Here is a 17,901-nt window from a genome sequence, read left to right as displayed (position 1 = left end):
GATCATCTAGTCTGACCTCCTGCAAGATGCAGGCCACATAAGCCGATCCACCCACTCATGAACTAATTCTCTCCTTTGACTCTGCTGTTGAATGCTCCAAATCGTGCTTTAAAGACTTCAAGTAGCAGATAATCCACCAGCAAGCGACCCCTGCCCCATGCTTCGGAGGAAGGCGAAAAACCTCCAGGGTCACTGCCAATCTACCCTGGAGGAAAATTCCTTCCCAACCCCAAATATGGCGATCAGCTGAACCCCGAGCATGCGGGCAAGACTCTCCAGCCAGACCCTCTGGAAAAGGCTAACAATATCCCAACATTGACCCTTTGTACTAATTACCAGTGTGGCATGTTATTGACCTATTGACTAAACCCATTATCCTATCATACCATCCCCTCCATAAACTTATCCAGCTTAATCTTAAAGTCATGGAGGTCCTTCGCCTCCACTGTTTCCCTCGGTAGGCTGTTCCAGAATTGCACTCCTCTGATGGTTAGAAACCTTCGTCTAATTTCAAGCCTAAATTTCCTAACTGACAATTTATATCCGTTTGTCCTCGTGTCCACATTAGCACTGAGCTGAAATAATTCATCTCCTTCCCTGGTATTTATCCCTCTGATATATTTGAAGAGTGCAATCATATCTCCTCTTATCCTTCTTTTGGTTAAGGAAAACAAACCGAGCTCCTCAAGTCTCCTTTCATACGACAGGCTTTCCATTCCTCAGATCATTCTAGTGGCCCTTCTTTGTACTGGTTCCAGTTTGAATTCATCCTTCTTAAACATGGGAGACCAAAATTGCACACAATACTCCAAATGAGGTCTCACCAATGCCTTATATAATGGGACTTGCACCTCCTTATCTCTACTAGAAATACCTCGCCTAATGCATCCCAAGACTGCATTAGCTTTTTTAACGGCCACATCACATTGCCTACTCATAGTCATCCTACGATCAACCAGGACTCCTAGGTCCTTCTCCTCCTCCGTTACTTCCAACTGGTGCGTCCCCAGCTTATAACTAAAATTCTTGTTAGTCATCCCTAAATGCATAACCTTACACTTCTCATTATTGAATTTCATCCTGTTACTAATACTCCAGTTTACAAGGTCATCCAAATCTTCCTGGAGGATATCCCAATCCTTTTCCGAATTGGCAATACCTCCCAACTTGGTGTCATCCGCAAACTTTATCAGCCCACTCCTACTTTTGGTTCCGAGGTCAGCGATAAATAGATTAAATAAAATCGGACCCAAAACCGAACCTTGAGGAACTCCACTGGTAACCACCCTCCAACCCGACAGATCCCCCTTCAATACGACCCTCTGCAGTCTCCCCTTTAACCAGCTCCTTATCCACCTCTGGATTTTCATTTCGATCCCCATCTTTTCCAATTTAACCAGTAATTCCTCATGCAGTACCGTATCAAATGCCTTACTGAAATCAAGATATATTAGATCCACCGCATTTCCCTTGTCTAAAAAATCTGTTACTTTCTCAAAGAAGGAGATCAGGTTGGTCTGACACGATCTACCTTTCGTAAAACCATGCTGTAATTTGTTCCAGTTGCCATCGGCCTCAAGGTCCGTAACCACTCTCTCCTTTATAATTTTTTCCATGACTTTGCATGCTGCAGATGTTAAACTAACAGGCCTGTAGTTACCTGGGTCACTTTTTTTCCCCTTCTTGAATATAGGAACTACATTAGCTAATCTCCAGTCGAACGGTACCACCCCCTCAAAGGATAATTTAAGCCTGGGAGTTGTCCCATTGATTTTAGGTTTGACACTGACTTCAGAGAGACTACTCTTATACTTCAAGTGTTTTGCAGGATTTTGGATTAATGTAGCTGTTGGATAACAAAGGGCTGGTCTACACTACCGGGGAAAATCGATATAAGATACGCAACTTCAGCTACGTGAATAACGTAGCTGAAGTCGAAGTATCTTATATCGAATTACCTGCCGTCCTCACGGCGCGGGATCGATGTCCGCGGCTCCCCATGTCAACTCCGCTACCACCGTTCAGGTTGGTAGAGTTCCGGAGTCGACAGGAGCGCGTTCGGGGATCGATATATCATGTCTAGATGAGACGCGATATATCGATCCCTGAGAAATCGATTGCTACCTGCCGATACGGCGGGTAGTGAAGACGTACCCAAAGGGAACTTTCTGCATTCCCAACAAGTTTTACAAAGACCGTGGATTTTTTTTCCCTCACAAATGAATGGAGTCTGTTCAGTAGATTTTAAAAAGGAAATTATGGAGAAATGAAAACCTGGGTATTTTGTCTTGCAATTGAAACAATTGGAGGAGACTTTAATTCCCGAATTGTTAGAATCTTACAATTGAAGCCATTAAAGGCTGGATTTTAAAGGGGGCCTCAACTCAGCCTCAAATTTTCCATGTACATCTACTTGTGCATGCAATTCTGTGGATGCAAATGGTTGTGTCTGTAAAAGTGTGTCTAGAAAATCAGGGCCACAATATTGAATTTGTGATCTAAAATATAGTCTTTTCTGGTTTTATAAAATCTCTCTCTCAGCCGGTATTGTTTTATTTAATGATAAGTTTGTCAGTAAATGTAGTGCTGTTGAGAGATTCTGGACTGACAACCCTGGGGACTCTAGTTACTATTCTGGCCTGTCCTCTGTATAAAGAAACAACTTGACAGTGACATTTTTAGTCTTGGGTATCTGGATTTAGGCTCTGAAAGCCACATTTAGGCAGCTAAATCAAACAGATTTTTGGAGGTGCTGAACCGCCTACTGAGTTCACTGAGACTACCAGTGTGTGTAAAGTTACTCATTTGTCTGAGTGTTCACAGCATCAGGAACTTGGATACACTGGACAAGTTAATTAAAATGAGGTAAAAATATTGCCACTTGCCAGTTTGCCATTATAACATTTGTATTGGTTTTTAAATATTCAGGGTACTCTCACTCTCAACCTGCATGCTGTAAACTTACAGACAATATCTAATATTTATGATACATCTTGTTCATTTCTCCTTCCTGACATCACCATGCCTTGATGGAGTAGAGGTTGCTATATTTTTTCCATTGTTTATAATGTTGCATCTTACTGTGTGCTTAGTATAGTTGCAGAAAACAAGAGATTTGGGATATAGGCATTTCCATGCCTGGGGTGATTTGTCCAGTCTCTTTTAATGTTGAAGATCTGTGGAATAAACAGTTCTTTTCCCTGGTAAATACCCGTACTGTATCAACTGTCAACAATATCTTTATTTGTAACTGACACCATAGCCTATATCATAGGAATTATTTTGTTTTTCTTAGTTCCTACTCCCTCTTCCACCCACCACATCCATTAAATCATACAAAGTAAGTAATGTATATAAAGAAAATTGCTAGATTGGTCTGTGTTCTATATGTCAGGCATGAATGCTTTTTTATCTTTTAAGAAAAGTAGCAACCTGATTTCCTTAGCCTTGTAATAATATACAGCTGTCACTGACTGCATTTACACTCTTCCCTTCTCACCCTCCATCACCAGCAGATTAAAAGACATTCCTATATTTATGAACACATAAAGCCGCATGTCTCGTATTCATTTGCAGAAATGGGACTCCATTATCACATCAGCTCACTTTCTTAGCATAGAATCTTTCACTAGAAAAAACGGTGTAAGCAGGCAAATACCCTTTAATCAATTGCCCTTTGACATCTCTCACTCAGAGGGTAGTCCTCACAAAGTGAATTAGTGTAATAACCCCAATATGTACAGCAGATGGCATGAACATAATAATAAAAGAGGATGAAATAAAGCCTTGAATCGTTTGTAACGATTTATAACTATTGATCCCGCTAAAACTCCTCTTTTCCTTCAGGACAGCAGAAAGAAACAGAATTACAAGTTATATGTTTTATGATGCACTTGATACTTATGTTTTTCTCTTATTTCTACTTGTGGAGAGGGGAAAGGTCCTACACATATAAAATCTGTAAACGTTCAGCAGAAAGGTTTTGAAATAAAAGTTAAAACTCATTTGTTATATATTCTGAGGGGGTTAAATAGGATTTTAAAGTGATATTAAAAACAAATTCTGCACTGAACTTTTTGGAAAACCACATCTCTTTAAATCTCTCAGCTTTATGGGGCACATCCACCTGCATCAGTCACACTGTGTTACGTTGTTTCACAAAATGTCACAACATCTTAAAGGCCACTTTTTTCTGAAAACCATGTTGATTGAAGTGGTAGCATGCTGCTCAGAAGAAAATAAAGATTGGCTGGCAACATGTGAATATGTATGGCCTATCCCTAGGTTGGAAAGAAAGAGAGAACTTGGCTCAGACATGGGTTATTTTAAAACAGTTTGACCCTATCTGTAGTAAGATGAAATATGCCTAAGCTTTATTACAGCTCAATTCAAACTTGGGCCCCTGTCCAGCAAACGTTTCTGCAAGTGGGACTGCACATGTGCCTAAGAGTTTGAAGAATTGGGGTCTTTATTTTCAAACATCGTTCCAAGTACAAAGGACAGAGCAACACAAGAAGCACATCTAGAAAATATTTTACCCTGACTGGGTAATCATTGACTGACCTGAACCTCCATTTAGAGAAATATTCATGCACATGCTTATAAACATCCCGCTTTGGGTTGGCACCTAACCACTTGCTTAACTTTCAGCATCTGCTTAAGTCCAGTGGACTTCAGCAGGACTTAAGCACATGATTAAAGCTAAGCACATACTGATGTACTTTCCTCCATTAGGGCCCTCATGAATTATTTGATAGTAGTTATATTAGTATTATTATATTCATTAAGCTAGTGCCTAAAGTACCCAAAAAGGAATTAGCACCTGTCGTGCTAGGTGTCCCCTTGCCAAAGAGATTACAGCTGGGTTTACACCTACAGATGTTCAAAAAAAGGGGAAACAGTTTTATGAAGACATTTTGAAACCAGTTCCATTTCACAGAACTCAGAAAGGACCCATGTTTTCCAAACTAAACATGAAGGTAGAATGTTTTGAAGATGTTGATATTTTTTTGCAAAAAGTTCCATTTTCCCCCAAAAAGAACATTTTTCATCAGAAAAAAAAAACTTTGGGCAAAAAAGTGTTCACCAGCACATAACAGGAAGATGAACAATGTAGCAATAAAACAAGCACAATGAGCACTTGTCCTGAATCACTTCCTGCCTAGTTCTCGTGTCAGCAGCATGGCAGAAATGGGTTTTACAGAGGGAGTTTGGTAGCTAGACAGGGTTTGTCAAGGTGGCTTGGGAGAAAGCGCAGAAATGCTTGTGGGAAAAGCTGATTGGTGGGCAGCAAAGGCTGAGAATGCAGGCAGAGTGAAGGCAGGGGGGTTAATGCTGAACTGAGTTAATAGAGTAGCTAGGTAGGACAGGGCTACCTCATGAAGATGCTTATAAGTGAACACAAGAAGCTTCTACATGATTCAATAGAGTCACTTCCAAGTGAAAAGGTGTCTTTGTTGTACAAAAATGCCAACCCAGCTGGCATCAATTAGCACCCTGAATGGCAGTCGCAGCAGAGAAACCAAGGGTATCCAGGCTGATAGTATTCCACCCAGGAGGAGATTCCCAAAGGTCTGCACTGACGTTCACTGTCAGGGCACTGTGAGGACAGTTGCAGAGCAGTCGCCCTTGTAGTGTGTGTTCTGCTGCTCAGCAGACACTGTCAGTGTTCTGGGCGGCCTCTCACCAGCGTTACATTTCAGATACACACAGGACCCACAGCTTTAAAGGTTATCTGCTGAATGCCTCCAAATATCAAAGTAAAAGACCACTGTAGTACACTTATAGCGTGTGCTCACCATAAAAGAAGAATGGTCAGTGAGCATTAGAAGTGTGCCCTCTGAGATCCTGGCTGTATCTTGGGGAATTTTCAGGTACCAATGTGCCCTCTTCCCCTTCTTGAATCCTTCTGCACATGTGTGACAGGTTGGGTCACAGAAACTCCCTCAAGACTGACACTAGATGTGCTGGCATACCACTGAGAGCAAACCCCACTGCCAGAAAAGGCTTCCTCCACTCCTATCTTGCTGAGCTAGACACACCAGCTGGCTCCAGCAGAGACCAAGAGGTTGGGCCATGTCCCCCTGCAGTTCATGGAAACTAAGATTCACTTAACCCAGGGGCTTCTCAGTTAACAAGGACTTTCCCAGCACCCAGTATTCAATCTTTCTGGGAGCCTAAACCTCAAATAAATCTGTTTTACTCTGTATAAAGCTTATACAGGGTAAACTCATAAATTATCTGCCCTCTATAACATGGATAGAGAGATATGCACAGCTGTTTGCTCACCCAGGTATTAATCACTTACTCTGAGTTAATTAATAAACAAAAGTGATTTTTATTAAGTATAAAAAGTAGGATTTAATTGGTTCAAAGTAATAACAGACAGAACAAAGTAAGTTACCAAGCAAAATACTCAAGTCTAAGCCTAATACATTAAGAAACTGATTACAGATAAAATCTCACACAGAGATGTTCAAATAAGCTTCTTTTACAGACTGGACTCCTTCCTAGTCTGGGCCCAATCCTTTCCCCTGGTACAGTTCTTGTTAGCTCCAGCTCAGGTGGTAACTAGGGGTTTTCTCATGACTGGAACTCCCTTTGTTCTGCACCACCCCCTTTTATAGCTTTGGCCCAAGGCGGGAATCCTTTGTCCCTCTGGATCCCCAGCCCTCCTTCTAAATGGAAAAGCACAAGGTTTAAGATGGATTTCAGTATTAGGTGGCATGGTCACCTCCTTCTTCATTACCTTTATTACATAGGAAGGTTTGCAGGTAAACAAAGCCATCTACAGTAAATTGTCCTAGTCAATGGGAGTCATCAAGACCTCCTTTGGCAGTGGTAGTTCCCACTACTTTCTCTGAAATTAAAGCAGGATGCCTCCATTACAGCATGTCGTTCAATAGAATGTCCCTACAAATTGCATGTTTTGCCCTAATCAATATATGCAAGATATGAACAATCCAAATAGGTACTCAGTTTGCTGTGCTGCTCTGCATTCTGTTTTTCTTAACATGGCACACTTTGCCTCTCTTGAAGCCAGTGGCTTCCATCTTGCATGAGTTTTCAGTGTCGCCAGGGCAGCCTTAGGGTTAGGCTAAACAGAAGGTTGCAGTCAGGAATACCACTGGGACCATCATGGGCATTTATCAACAGCCTAGTCAGACCTGAACTGCACTTCTCTCACTGGAGTGTTTCTGCTCACTGGATCAAAGGCTTCTCGACAGGGAAGGCCTTGCTTCTGTTCTTCATGAGTAGGGGTCATATTCTGGGGTATCAGATGGCACCCCAAATCCATTTTACCAGTATCCCCTTTGAAGCACTTCTGTAGCCACTGAAAATGATTGGGCACTCAGATGTAAGAAGAACATACATTGTGGGAAAGGAGGGGTAATGACATGTAAATGGGCTCAGATGGGTTCTTGAACTGAGTGGGCTGGTGGGAGAAATAAATATGGAGTGATGATAGGGGATACAAAATACAGTCTTTGCCATGGGCCTCACTGGATGTAAGCCAGCTCTGAAAAGTTCCTCCTGGCTCCACAGAGTACTTTCCACTTTCCATAGACCCCAGAAGATTCTTCATGAGAGCTCGGTGGACTGGTAGACAGTGAAGGTTGGGCTCGGAACCAGACATACCCCGAGGTATCATCATCATCATCATCAATTTCCTATTACACCTCTGGCATTTAGGGCCATGACGTAGCTCCTCCACTCCTGTCTGTTTCTGGCAAGTCTTTCAATGATTCCCCAGCTATGCCACAGGGTTTTCAGCTCAGCTTCCACAGCTCTTCGCCATGTTGTTTTCGGGCAGCCTCATTTTCGCTTGCCTTCAGGTATCCATCTTATTGCTACTCTAGTAATGGAATCAGTTTCCATCCAAAGCACATGGCCAATTCATCTCCAGTACCTCCTGGCAATGATGGTGCTCAGATCCTCTTGGCTGCACTGTGTCAGTAGATCTTGGTTTGAGATTGTTCTGGGCCAAAAGGTACAGAGGATTTTTCTGAGGCAGGTTGTATGAAATGAAGACAGTTTGGACATGTCATACTTTCTCATTCCCCAGCATTCTGCACTAAAAAGTAATGTTGAAAGTACGCCGCTCTGATAAATCTTGAGTTTGGTTTTGGTGTTGTATTTTGATTATTTTCAGACTGTATTTAAGCTCCTGAAGGTTTTCCTGGCTTTACTGATTTTGTTCCAGATGTCCTGGCTTGTTCCACTGTCCTGATGGTATGTTTCTTTCTAATTCCACGGGACAAAATAAAGCAAGTTACTGCACTCCTGTTCTATACAATGGCAGAGGAAACTTGTCCACCCTTCCCCCACCCAGTGGAAGCCTGTAAATGAACTTCAATGCTAGAATAACCAGGAGATCCTTTTGGAGATTTCTTCATGCTTAGCAAGGAAATACAGAATCTCTGAAAACATATGATGGTGGCTCTCAGCCAGCCACGGTCTAATTGTGTATCATTAATGTGTGTGACACTACAGTCTTTCAAAGCCACACAAAACACATCAGCGCAAGGCCCTGAGGATGATGCAAGAGTCCTTTCTCTTGTCCACATCCGGTTACATTTCACATAGGCTGCCTTAGACTGACATTTCAGTATTTCTTGAGTGAATAGGCACACAGCGCCTAGCAGAACATTGGAGGTAAGAGCAAGTTGGTGTCGGACTGAGATTGGGTCTAGCACGACTAAACGAGCTGACACACAGATGAAAGGCAGGCATATGCAATACCAATGCCCCTTGGATTAAATGTGGCATGAGGATTGGTTATGGTGCAAGTTTAATAGTCTAGCCTTTTATTGTGAAGCAGGGGGGAAAAAAAAACCCTAAATTGAAACCTAAAATCTGTTCAGGTTAGAAAACATTTTTAGGTTTTCAAAAACCATAAATAAATACATACATAAATAAACTGATTTTCAGATTTTCATTGAAAATCTGGAATATTTTGCATGCAAAATTTTGGAAGAGGTTTTTTTTTTTTTATTCCTTTCAACATTTGTCACTGGACATACTTACTGCTATTCATAACCATCCACAATGCCCTGGACAAGCAGCATGGTCCATTGGCTATGGCAGGAAGTCAGGAGACCTAGGGTCTATTCCTAGCTCTGCCACTGACGTGCTCTGTGACATTGGACAGATCACTTCTCTGTACCTCTGTTTCTTCTCCCAGCCTTTGTCTTTTTTTTTTCTCTAAGATTGTAGAGTGCACAGGACTGGGACATCTGTGCAGTGCCTAGCACAATGAGGTCCCTGATCTCTTGATCCTAATACAAATAATAACAGGAATATCTTGTAAATAAAACATAATTGACTGGTATGTTGTATTCTAGTCTTTTACATGTAACTGATAACATATATAATAGTGGGCATACATGTGCCTTGTTTCAGCTTTTTAAACTGCTGCTCCTGAAGTACAGCAATGCTGACAACTACATTGAATATATGTTAAAGGCTAACAGATAACATCCAAGTGGAAAGTCAACTTTGCATGAAACACAAAGCGTCCATTGTGTTAACTTAACTTGTTTTAACTTGCAGGCTGCACGTTGACAAGATACTAGTTGTTTTTTCCTAATTAGAAGGTGTCTTATGTAGTACAACCCCACCAATCAGGAAGCCAGGTGAAATATCCTGGGATTTGTCATTGACAGTTAAGGTTGCAAACTGTCTTCATTAACATGCAGCTGAGTAAAGGACGTGTAAGGAAGGCTATGCATTAAGAAATGAAAGTAACGGTGCTTTGGAATACAGATTTCAGTTGGCAAGACAATTAAAATGGAAGGCATTTGGTGGGGGAATGCTTCTGGGATCAGAATGAAGAGTGTAGCTGACCTCAGTCAAATCCTTAGTTTTAAGGGACTCCAAATCAATTTGTAGTTATTACCTGGACTTTTCTTCATATCGCCAGTAAATACATGGGCACATTTTCTGTTCAGGATTCAATGGAACAGTGTTAAAAAGCAAAGATGATCCTAAGCCACAAAACTCAGATCCAGATCTGAGCTTTTCCAAAGTTCAGGGGTATTTGGATTCAGGTGTTGTATCTGGCTTCTTTTAAAGCTAGGAGACAGAGATAGCCACAAAGAAGGGAAATCCTGATCCAGATCTAACCTCCAGAAATCATGATGTGATTGGATCTGAGCTTTTGGTTTGGCTCCATCTCCATTTCAAGGGAGTGGATCTGGATCAGTAAGAGAGAATGGAAGCAGATTTAAATCAGAGTCACTCTCAGCTGCTCCACAGTTTTTAAATAGAGAAAGATAGAAATAAAAAATAATCATTACATCAAAACCAACTTCTGTAGCAATTAAGTCTTCTTGTGTTCTTCCAACACAACAATAGGTTTTTCCAGTGTTGGGCATATCATGTGGCCCAATCTGTAGCCATGGCAAGATCTTCCAGGGTGCATGGCTCTTCCAGGAGCTGACAGACCAACAGATGTTCCATGGTTTGTGTTTCACCACAGTTCCATGTGTCTGGATCATTGGAATAGTCCCACTTCTGCATATTGACTTTTGACCTGCCTACTCTTGTTCAGAGGTTATTTAAACATGTCCTGGTTGACCAATCCTTCTCCAATCCTTTTCTCAAAATGAATATGCACAAATACATCAGAATGGATTTCCTCTGATCAGGTAACTCATTAGCTCACTGGCACAAACAGCTCCAATGGAAATAAAAAATGAGCTGGATGGTTGTGAAGGTGAGCACATTCTGCATCCCTTTCCAAGGTGACAGAGCTCCTAGGTCCCTTCACATCCGCCTATAATGTGCACTCTGGCTTTAAATCATAACATAGCCCATCATGTAATTCAGTACCCATGAGACTGCTCAGGTAGCCGGCTCAAAATAGAAACAGGATTTTTAAAGTATTTGGATTTTCAATGTTAATCCATTAATTTTCTACAAAACATTCAAATATTTAACTGCCATTTAAGGTAACTATGGCAACTTACATCTAAATATGCATATAACCAGTGTGGCAAATTGCCAGTACTGGTTGTGCTGGGTCTCACACTTTCTCTTCTTTTGGGGAAGGTTCAGGGGTTTATATCATGTGACTGACTGCTGGTACTCTAATTGGCTTCAGGTGCTCTAATTGGCTTCAGGTGCTCTAGTTAATCTATAGCAAACCTTCCTCCCCTTGCAGGGAATCAGGCTCCCTGCAAACACTCTCCTGCAGCCCTCTAGCCATGCTGTATCACACGAAATAGCTACTGCATCAATTTGTGTTTTCTACAAATAAGCTGCATTTAGACCCTTGCTCTAAATGTGGCCTGTTCAATGTTATTTTCAAGAATCAACATTCCACGCACATATATAATTATACTAAAAGAAATAATATTCCTCTAAGTGTTGCCCATAAGCGTGGGTATTTCAACTGCTCTTCCACTGGCATAAATTCCTTTTTCCAGTGGATTGTCTACACTAGATATTTTAACCAACAAGTCTTGTGGTTACCCAGCAGATCAAGCTTTACAGTACCATCATGTGTACATGCTGCGCAGGGGAGGCTGGAGGTAGATGTGATAGACAAATATAATGAAATGCCAAATACCTGTCACTGGACCCAAGTCAGAAATGAGTGTGAGGGAGTGTAAAATGATGGAACTTAGGCTTTCTTCAAGCCCCTACAACATATAAGGTGAGGACTTCCTGTAGGTTTCCTTTGATGCCTTCAGATTCACTTCATGTCACATCCACATTGACAGAGCCTTTGCCTCTGATCCACTATGTCTAAGGGAATCTAAATTAGCATAACAACCAAGAGGTTGGATGAGCAGAGTGTGGCCAAAAAAACCAACAACACGTTTCTGGCTCTTGGCCCATAGCTAATTCAGGTGGGTATGAGTAATAATATTATTACGAGTAATTCATTGCTATTATTATTTCCCAAATATATGCTCTTTATTACTCTTTCCACTCATTCACTGCTACAATATCCATTTCTGAAGTAAATCAGGGTTCAAAGATGTAAAAGGACAGATGATACTCCGTTCCAGGAGATATCAGAGCAGGGGGAGAGGAATGTCCTGAGCATTATTTTTATGCATACTTTTCAGTAGAAGCATGTGACTAAGCACTGTAAAAATATAAGCTTGAATGTTCATGGAAGTGAGTAAAAATTTCTTTGTGAAATCTAGAAGGGTACTTTCTGGTTTAGTGAAAATTAGAAGTGTCTTACATAAGTGATTATCATGTTCCTTAATTGCTGCCTGGGGACACCTTTGACAAGCATATCGTATTTTCATCTCTCTCTTGTTATGTTGTTCCATAAACAAAAGTACAACCATATATCATCCTCTTGAGTGACATTTTTTTATATTAAGAGGACCACAAAGCAAGAAAGAACAAAAGTAAGGTGTCCGAGAGAGGGTATAGTGTATATGTATCTCAGCGTGGCTGGCTGCTTATGAACACAAAATAGCAGCAGGGATTTCTACCATTTAAAGGTGCTGTACACAGAAAATGAGTCAGAACTTAAAGAAGCTGCATACGCCAGACCCCAGTCCAATGTTTTATGATCTTGGAATGCATATTGCCCTCCAATCCCTGGTCCTCCCAGTGTAATTACCAAACTTCTCACAGATTTGGAAAGAGAAGAATCCTGTTTTCATATAACTTACTTGGCAACAACAAAACTCACTTCTGTTGCCTGAAGAACAGGAAAATCCAGGTTACATGCTGAGCAAGAGACAGGAGAACAGGGCCTTAAGTGTATTCCATCTTTGCTAGATTAATCTTCATTAAAGCTAAATTAAAGTCAGCAATGCTCACTTCAAACTATCCAGAACTGTCTTTTATGGTGCAACTTAAATATTTATCTGAAACACTTGATGTGAAGCTTGCCAGAAAAGTTATAGGTATGAACAAATTTCCCTTTAAAAATAAATAGCAGTTTCAGAACGGGGAAATGGTTCTTATAATATAGACATTGATAAAAGAAGGCATCCTTATTCAGGCAGGACACGTATACATGCAGCTAATGTATACATGTGCCTATCTGTAAGCAATGGCTTGAAGCCCTTTGAAATCAGCGGACACCATTGAAACAATGAAACGTCACTCCATTTTGAACACGGATGGAATGGAAATGCTTTTACAGTGTTCACCTTTAAAAAAAGTTCCAACTGCTCTGCTATTGTAAAATATTGACCTTTTTTTTAAAAAAAAGAATTGGTTGAAAGCAGGTCAAAATTTTCATGAATATTTTGGGAAAATGTTGACCTGTTGGTTTTTTTCATTAACTTTGAATTATCTTTTAACCAGTTCCATTTATTAATGTTAGCTATCATACTACAAAAAAGACTTTTTGGTCTTCTGGCCTGCCCTAAAACAGGGAATACTAGAAATCCCCTCAGAAAATCTGTTCTCATGAGTGTGGCCCAGTTTTGTTGACCCAAGGGGCATGGAGATTCCAGGCAAGATTTGGATAAACAGTCTCATTTTGGTTGCCTATCTGAATCAAACCAGTACTCTGAACATTTTGAGGTTCATTCTTCACTTTAGCATAACATTGATTCATATTATGCTGTTTTCATGTGCATACCATTTGATCACAGTACTTTCTAGCTGCAATATCTCCCACCTCACTTTTAAACCACCAAGATATTGTGAGTACTCAATTGGTATTCACTTAACTTCTCGGAAACAGATAAAAAGCTCCTAGAGTAAAAGCAAATGAAAAATGCAATAGCAGAGTTAATGTTAGGAAACCCTACAATACCTCCTGCTGTAACCAAAGAAACACACCAGGTTTTATCCAGTTTTGTGAAAAATGACACAAAGAATAAAAGCTTGCTGATGTTGTAATAATTAGTGGCTGCGTATACACAGTAAAAGCACCACAGTTATCCACTCACTGCACCAAGGACAAACTCAATACATAAAGGGTGAAAACTTTTCACTAAAATTTCACACAAATATTTAGAATGGTTCCTTCCAGATAGTTCTATGCTGCTTAAATTGAACTTTTCCACAAAAGTTGATGAGTAAGGGCCAGATTCTCAGAGTTACTTAGGCACCTACCTCCCATTAAAATCAATGGGAGGTAGGTGGCTAAATACATGTCCTTAGGTGCCTATAGATGCAGTTAGGCATCTAAGTGCTTAGGCATTTGCTAAATCCCATGTGGTGCCTATCTGTATCTTCAGGCACCTAAATACCTTGATAAATCTGATCCCAATGACCCAAACCTGAAAATACTTATGCATAGTAACTGGCAAGGTGGTAGTACTGCTGAAAAGGATCTGTGGGTTAAAATGGGTCACAAATTGAATATAGTCAACAATATGATGCAGTTATGGAAATAGGCTAATATCATTCTGGGGTATACTAACAGAAGTGTTGTATGTAAGACATGGAAGGTAATTGTCCTGCTCTACTCAGCACTGATGAGGCCTCAGCTGGAGTATTGTGTCCAATTCTGGGTGCTACACTTTAGGAAAGACATGGGCATATTGGAGGAGTACAGAGGGGAGAAACAAGAATGATAAAGGTTTAGAAAACCTGACCTACGAGGAGAGGTTAAAAAAACTGAGCATATTTGGTCTTGATAGAAGACTGGGGCTGTGTGGAGGGGGTGGCGGGGAATGGACCTGATAACCATCTTCAAATATGTTAAGAGTTGTAATAAAGAGGAAAGTGATCAATAGTTCTCCATGTCCACTGAAGGTAGGATAAGAAGTAATGGGCTTAATCTGCAGCAAGGAAGATTTAGGTTTGATATTAGGAAAAACTTTCTAACTATAAGGGTACCTAAGCTCTGGAGTAGGTTTCCAAGGGAGGGTGTGGAAACCCCACCTTTGGAGGTTTTAAAGAAGAGGTTGGACAAACACCTGTTAGGGCTGGAATAAGTTTACTTGATCCTGCCTCAGTGCAGGGGGCTGGACATGGTTGCTTCTCAAGGTCCTTTCCAGCCCTCCATGTCTGTGATGCTATATGTTTAACTTTATGAACATGAGCAGTCCCATTGTCTGTGAATCTTAAGTGAAGTGCTTCAGTGAAACTGTTTGCAGGATCGAGATCCAAAAGCTTGTGAAATTTTGAAATACTAATTTTAACCTACTTTCTTTCACAAATGGCCCATTTACTTTCAAAAACAAACTCATTTTCTCTAGCAGACAAGCACAATTTTTTTTAGAGAGGTTTAATGACTTTCCCAAGGTCCTCTACTGGGTCAAATGCAGATCGAGGAGCAGAACCCAGAAGAAGTTTTCAACTCACTGACATAAAACTTAGATATGCACTGTGTTCTTTTAATAAAGCTAGTCATGTTTGTGCCTTCTTGTATGCTTTCCAAGTACTTAAAAGTTATTTTCTTTGTTTAGGCTTTGCTTCTAATCACGAAGATAGTATGTAGGCCAAACTTTTCAAAAGTTACTGCTGATATTGACTGCCTCCATTGTTGGCTGCCCAAATGGCAACACCTTAAAGCAGACTGATTTTCAGAGGGCATGTTGCTGTGCTTAGCACTTTCCATAAATCAGAGTTCATTTCAGATGTTTCTAGCTGGGCGCCCAAAATCACACATTCCAATTGGTCTGGATGGTAAGTAGAAATGGATGGCAGAAGATAAGAGTGAAATTCCAGAACAAAGTATTTCTCCAGAATCATGGGTTGAATGATAATTCCTAGATATTTGTCTTCCCTGATTTATTCTTGTAGTGGGTATTTCATTTGAACTATCCATTCCCTTTGACCTATCTCAGGCCTCTGAATAGAAAAGTCAGTGAGCAGCTACAGCTGCATATTATGAACAAAGGGGGTAAGATGGAAAGAATCTCATCATTTTAATCCCATTATTCCATTCAAATCTTCCTTCTGACCTCCCACTATGAATGAGGGCTTCAATTTTTGGGCACAGCTGTTCACTCTACTGTCAGTGAGGAAGGGAATAAGAAATGACCCAATAATGGGTGAGTAAACATTGCTGTGGAAATGGTATTGGTTATCTGGTAGTATATTGAGATTATCTTGTTCTAGTAGCAGAGGAACTGTAACAGAACCATTCAGCACATGTCCTAACTGTATAAATTTGCTTTGCAGTAAAGGGAACCTGAAGACAAACCTTTAAAGGTTTTGTTTTATCTTTAAGGACTTATACTTTAATACTTTGCCCTTTCTGTCTATACTAGGTGTCACATCAGTGCATATCTGTATACAAGAGAACCTGAGAGTTACGAACTGACCAATCAACCACACACCTCATTTGGAACCTGAAGTACGCACAGCAGTAGAGACAAAAAAAAAAGGCAAATACAGAGTAGTGCTGTGTTAAACATAAACTACTAAAAAAAATAAGAGAAAGTTTAAAAAATAAATATTTGACAAGGTAAGGAAACTGTTTCTGTGCTTGTTTAATTTAAATTAAGATGGTTAAAAGCAGCATTTTTCTTCTGCATAATAAAGTTTCAAAGTTGTATTAAGTCAATGTTCGGTTGTAAACTATTGAAAGAACAATATAACATTTAGGTCAGAGTTACGAACATTTCAGAGTTATGAACAACCTCCATTCCCGAGCTGTTCGTAACTCTGAGGTTCTATTGTATATGTAAATAATTAATAGATAAGATACCAGTAGATGGTGCTCACAAATACATAGCATGTCTAGATATAACAGGATCAATAAATCACGTAGTGGAGCACTGAGAATGGATTTCTCTGTGCAGCTCTTTACATGGACTTCTTGACTTTAGAAACTTAAGAGTTTCCACGCAGAAACAAACCAAATGAAAAGTGAAAGGCAAATAACAATGTACATCTAGTCTAAATAAATTAGCTATTGTCTAAATACTCATCTGTGATGCTGTATGACTGAGATATGACCATGCACATCATTAACATTGCTGCTGTTAGAAAATTGCAACAAATCTTATACAAAGTATATCATGTAAGGTATCTATAGAAGACTTATGATTTGTTTAATAAGATTATCCTGTTTAAATCCATGTATCATCACAGTAGCTGAAGTTATGAATATTGACTATGTACTTGTATTTCAAATGTGTTTGCTCCTGGGGCTAACACCCACAAGGTAGTTGACATCAAGTCTAGCCAGCAATTCTGAATGGACTATTCAAGACTGATGGCTCATTAAAGACACAACTCTCATAATGGGCCAGAGAAGAAATTCATCGCCCTCAGCAAGTATTCCTGAGGATGCCCCAGCCAGATTATGAGCAATGGCTGCCCCTGTTAGCCAGCAAGCTTTGTAGGGTCATGTGACCTGTACTCCATCTTGTGCCAGTAATTTTCCACAAATTGTGCTATTAGCTTTGTTTCGGGACAGTAAAATTCCAAGCACAAGGCAGAGAGTATAAAAGACCCTTCAGTCATCTCCATGTTGCCTCTTTCCTGCTCTGATTCTCTGAACTATGGACTTACAACTAAAAGGAGCAGTCTAAACTATGGACTGGGGACCTTCCAATCTTCTGAAAGTTACCAGAGACTCCACAAGCCAGCAGTTTATTCCATCAATGCTTCAAACCTGATATAAGAACTTTGCAACTATTGTGTGTATATGATCTGTTAACCATTTTATCTATCTTCTTCTTTTGTTTATAAATAAACCTGTACCTATTAGATACTAAAGGTATTGTCAGTAGCATGATTATTGGGTAAGATCTGAGTTATACGTTGACCTGGCTATGTGGCTGATCTCTTGGGCTCAGAAGAACCTTTGTTTGATGAAATTGGTTTTCAATAACTACTCATCATAAACTCTAGTGTCTGGGTGGTGAATTAAATGCTGGAATGCCTAAGGAAACTGCATTTCTGACTTCTTGTTTATCAGTGCGGTGAGACTGATGTTTTACTTTTATTACTGGCTTGGTATAGCTAATCATAGAAAAACCACCAGTTCGGGATGAGTCTGCCCTATTTCTC

At 40.2% G+C, this 17,901-nt stretch overlaps 1 long non-coding RNA gene across 1 annotated transcript in view; it reads left to right on the top strand.

Annotated features, from left to right (window-relative positions):
• LOC120377091 overlaps positions 1 to 17,554 on the top strand; it is a 63,434-nt gene extending 45,880 nt beyond the window's left edge. Inside the window, exons 3-4 of the long non-coding RNA XR_005587476.1 lie at positions 16,152 to 16,348; positions 17,051 to 17,554. This is a non-coding gene — a long non-coding RNA (uncharacterized LOC120377091). The remainder of the gene's footprint in view (positions 1 to 16,151; positions 16,349 to 17,050) is intronic.
• The last annotated feature ends 347 nt before the right edge of the window (positions 17,555 to 17,901 follow it).

This window comes from Mauremys reevesii, linkage group 1 (assembly GCF_016161935.1).
Source record: "Mauremys reevesii isolate NIE-2019 linkage group 1, ASM1616193v1, whole genome shotgun sequence".
Classification (NCBI taxonomy): domain Eukaryota; kingdom Metazoa; phylum Chordata; order Testudines; family Geoemydidae; genus Mauremys; species Mauremys reevesii.
The sequence above is the reverse complement of the archived record's forward strand: the minus strand, read 5'-3'. Positions and strand labels throughout refer to the sequence as shown.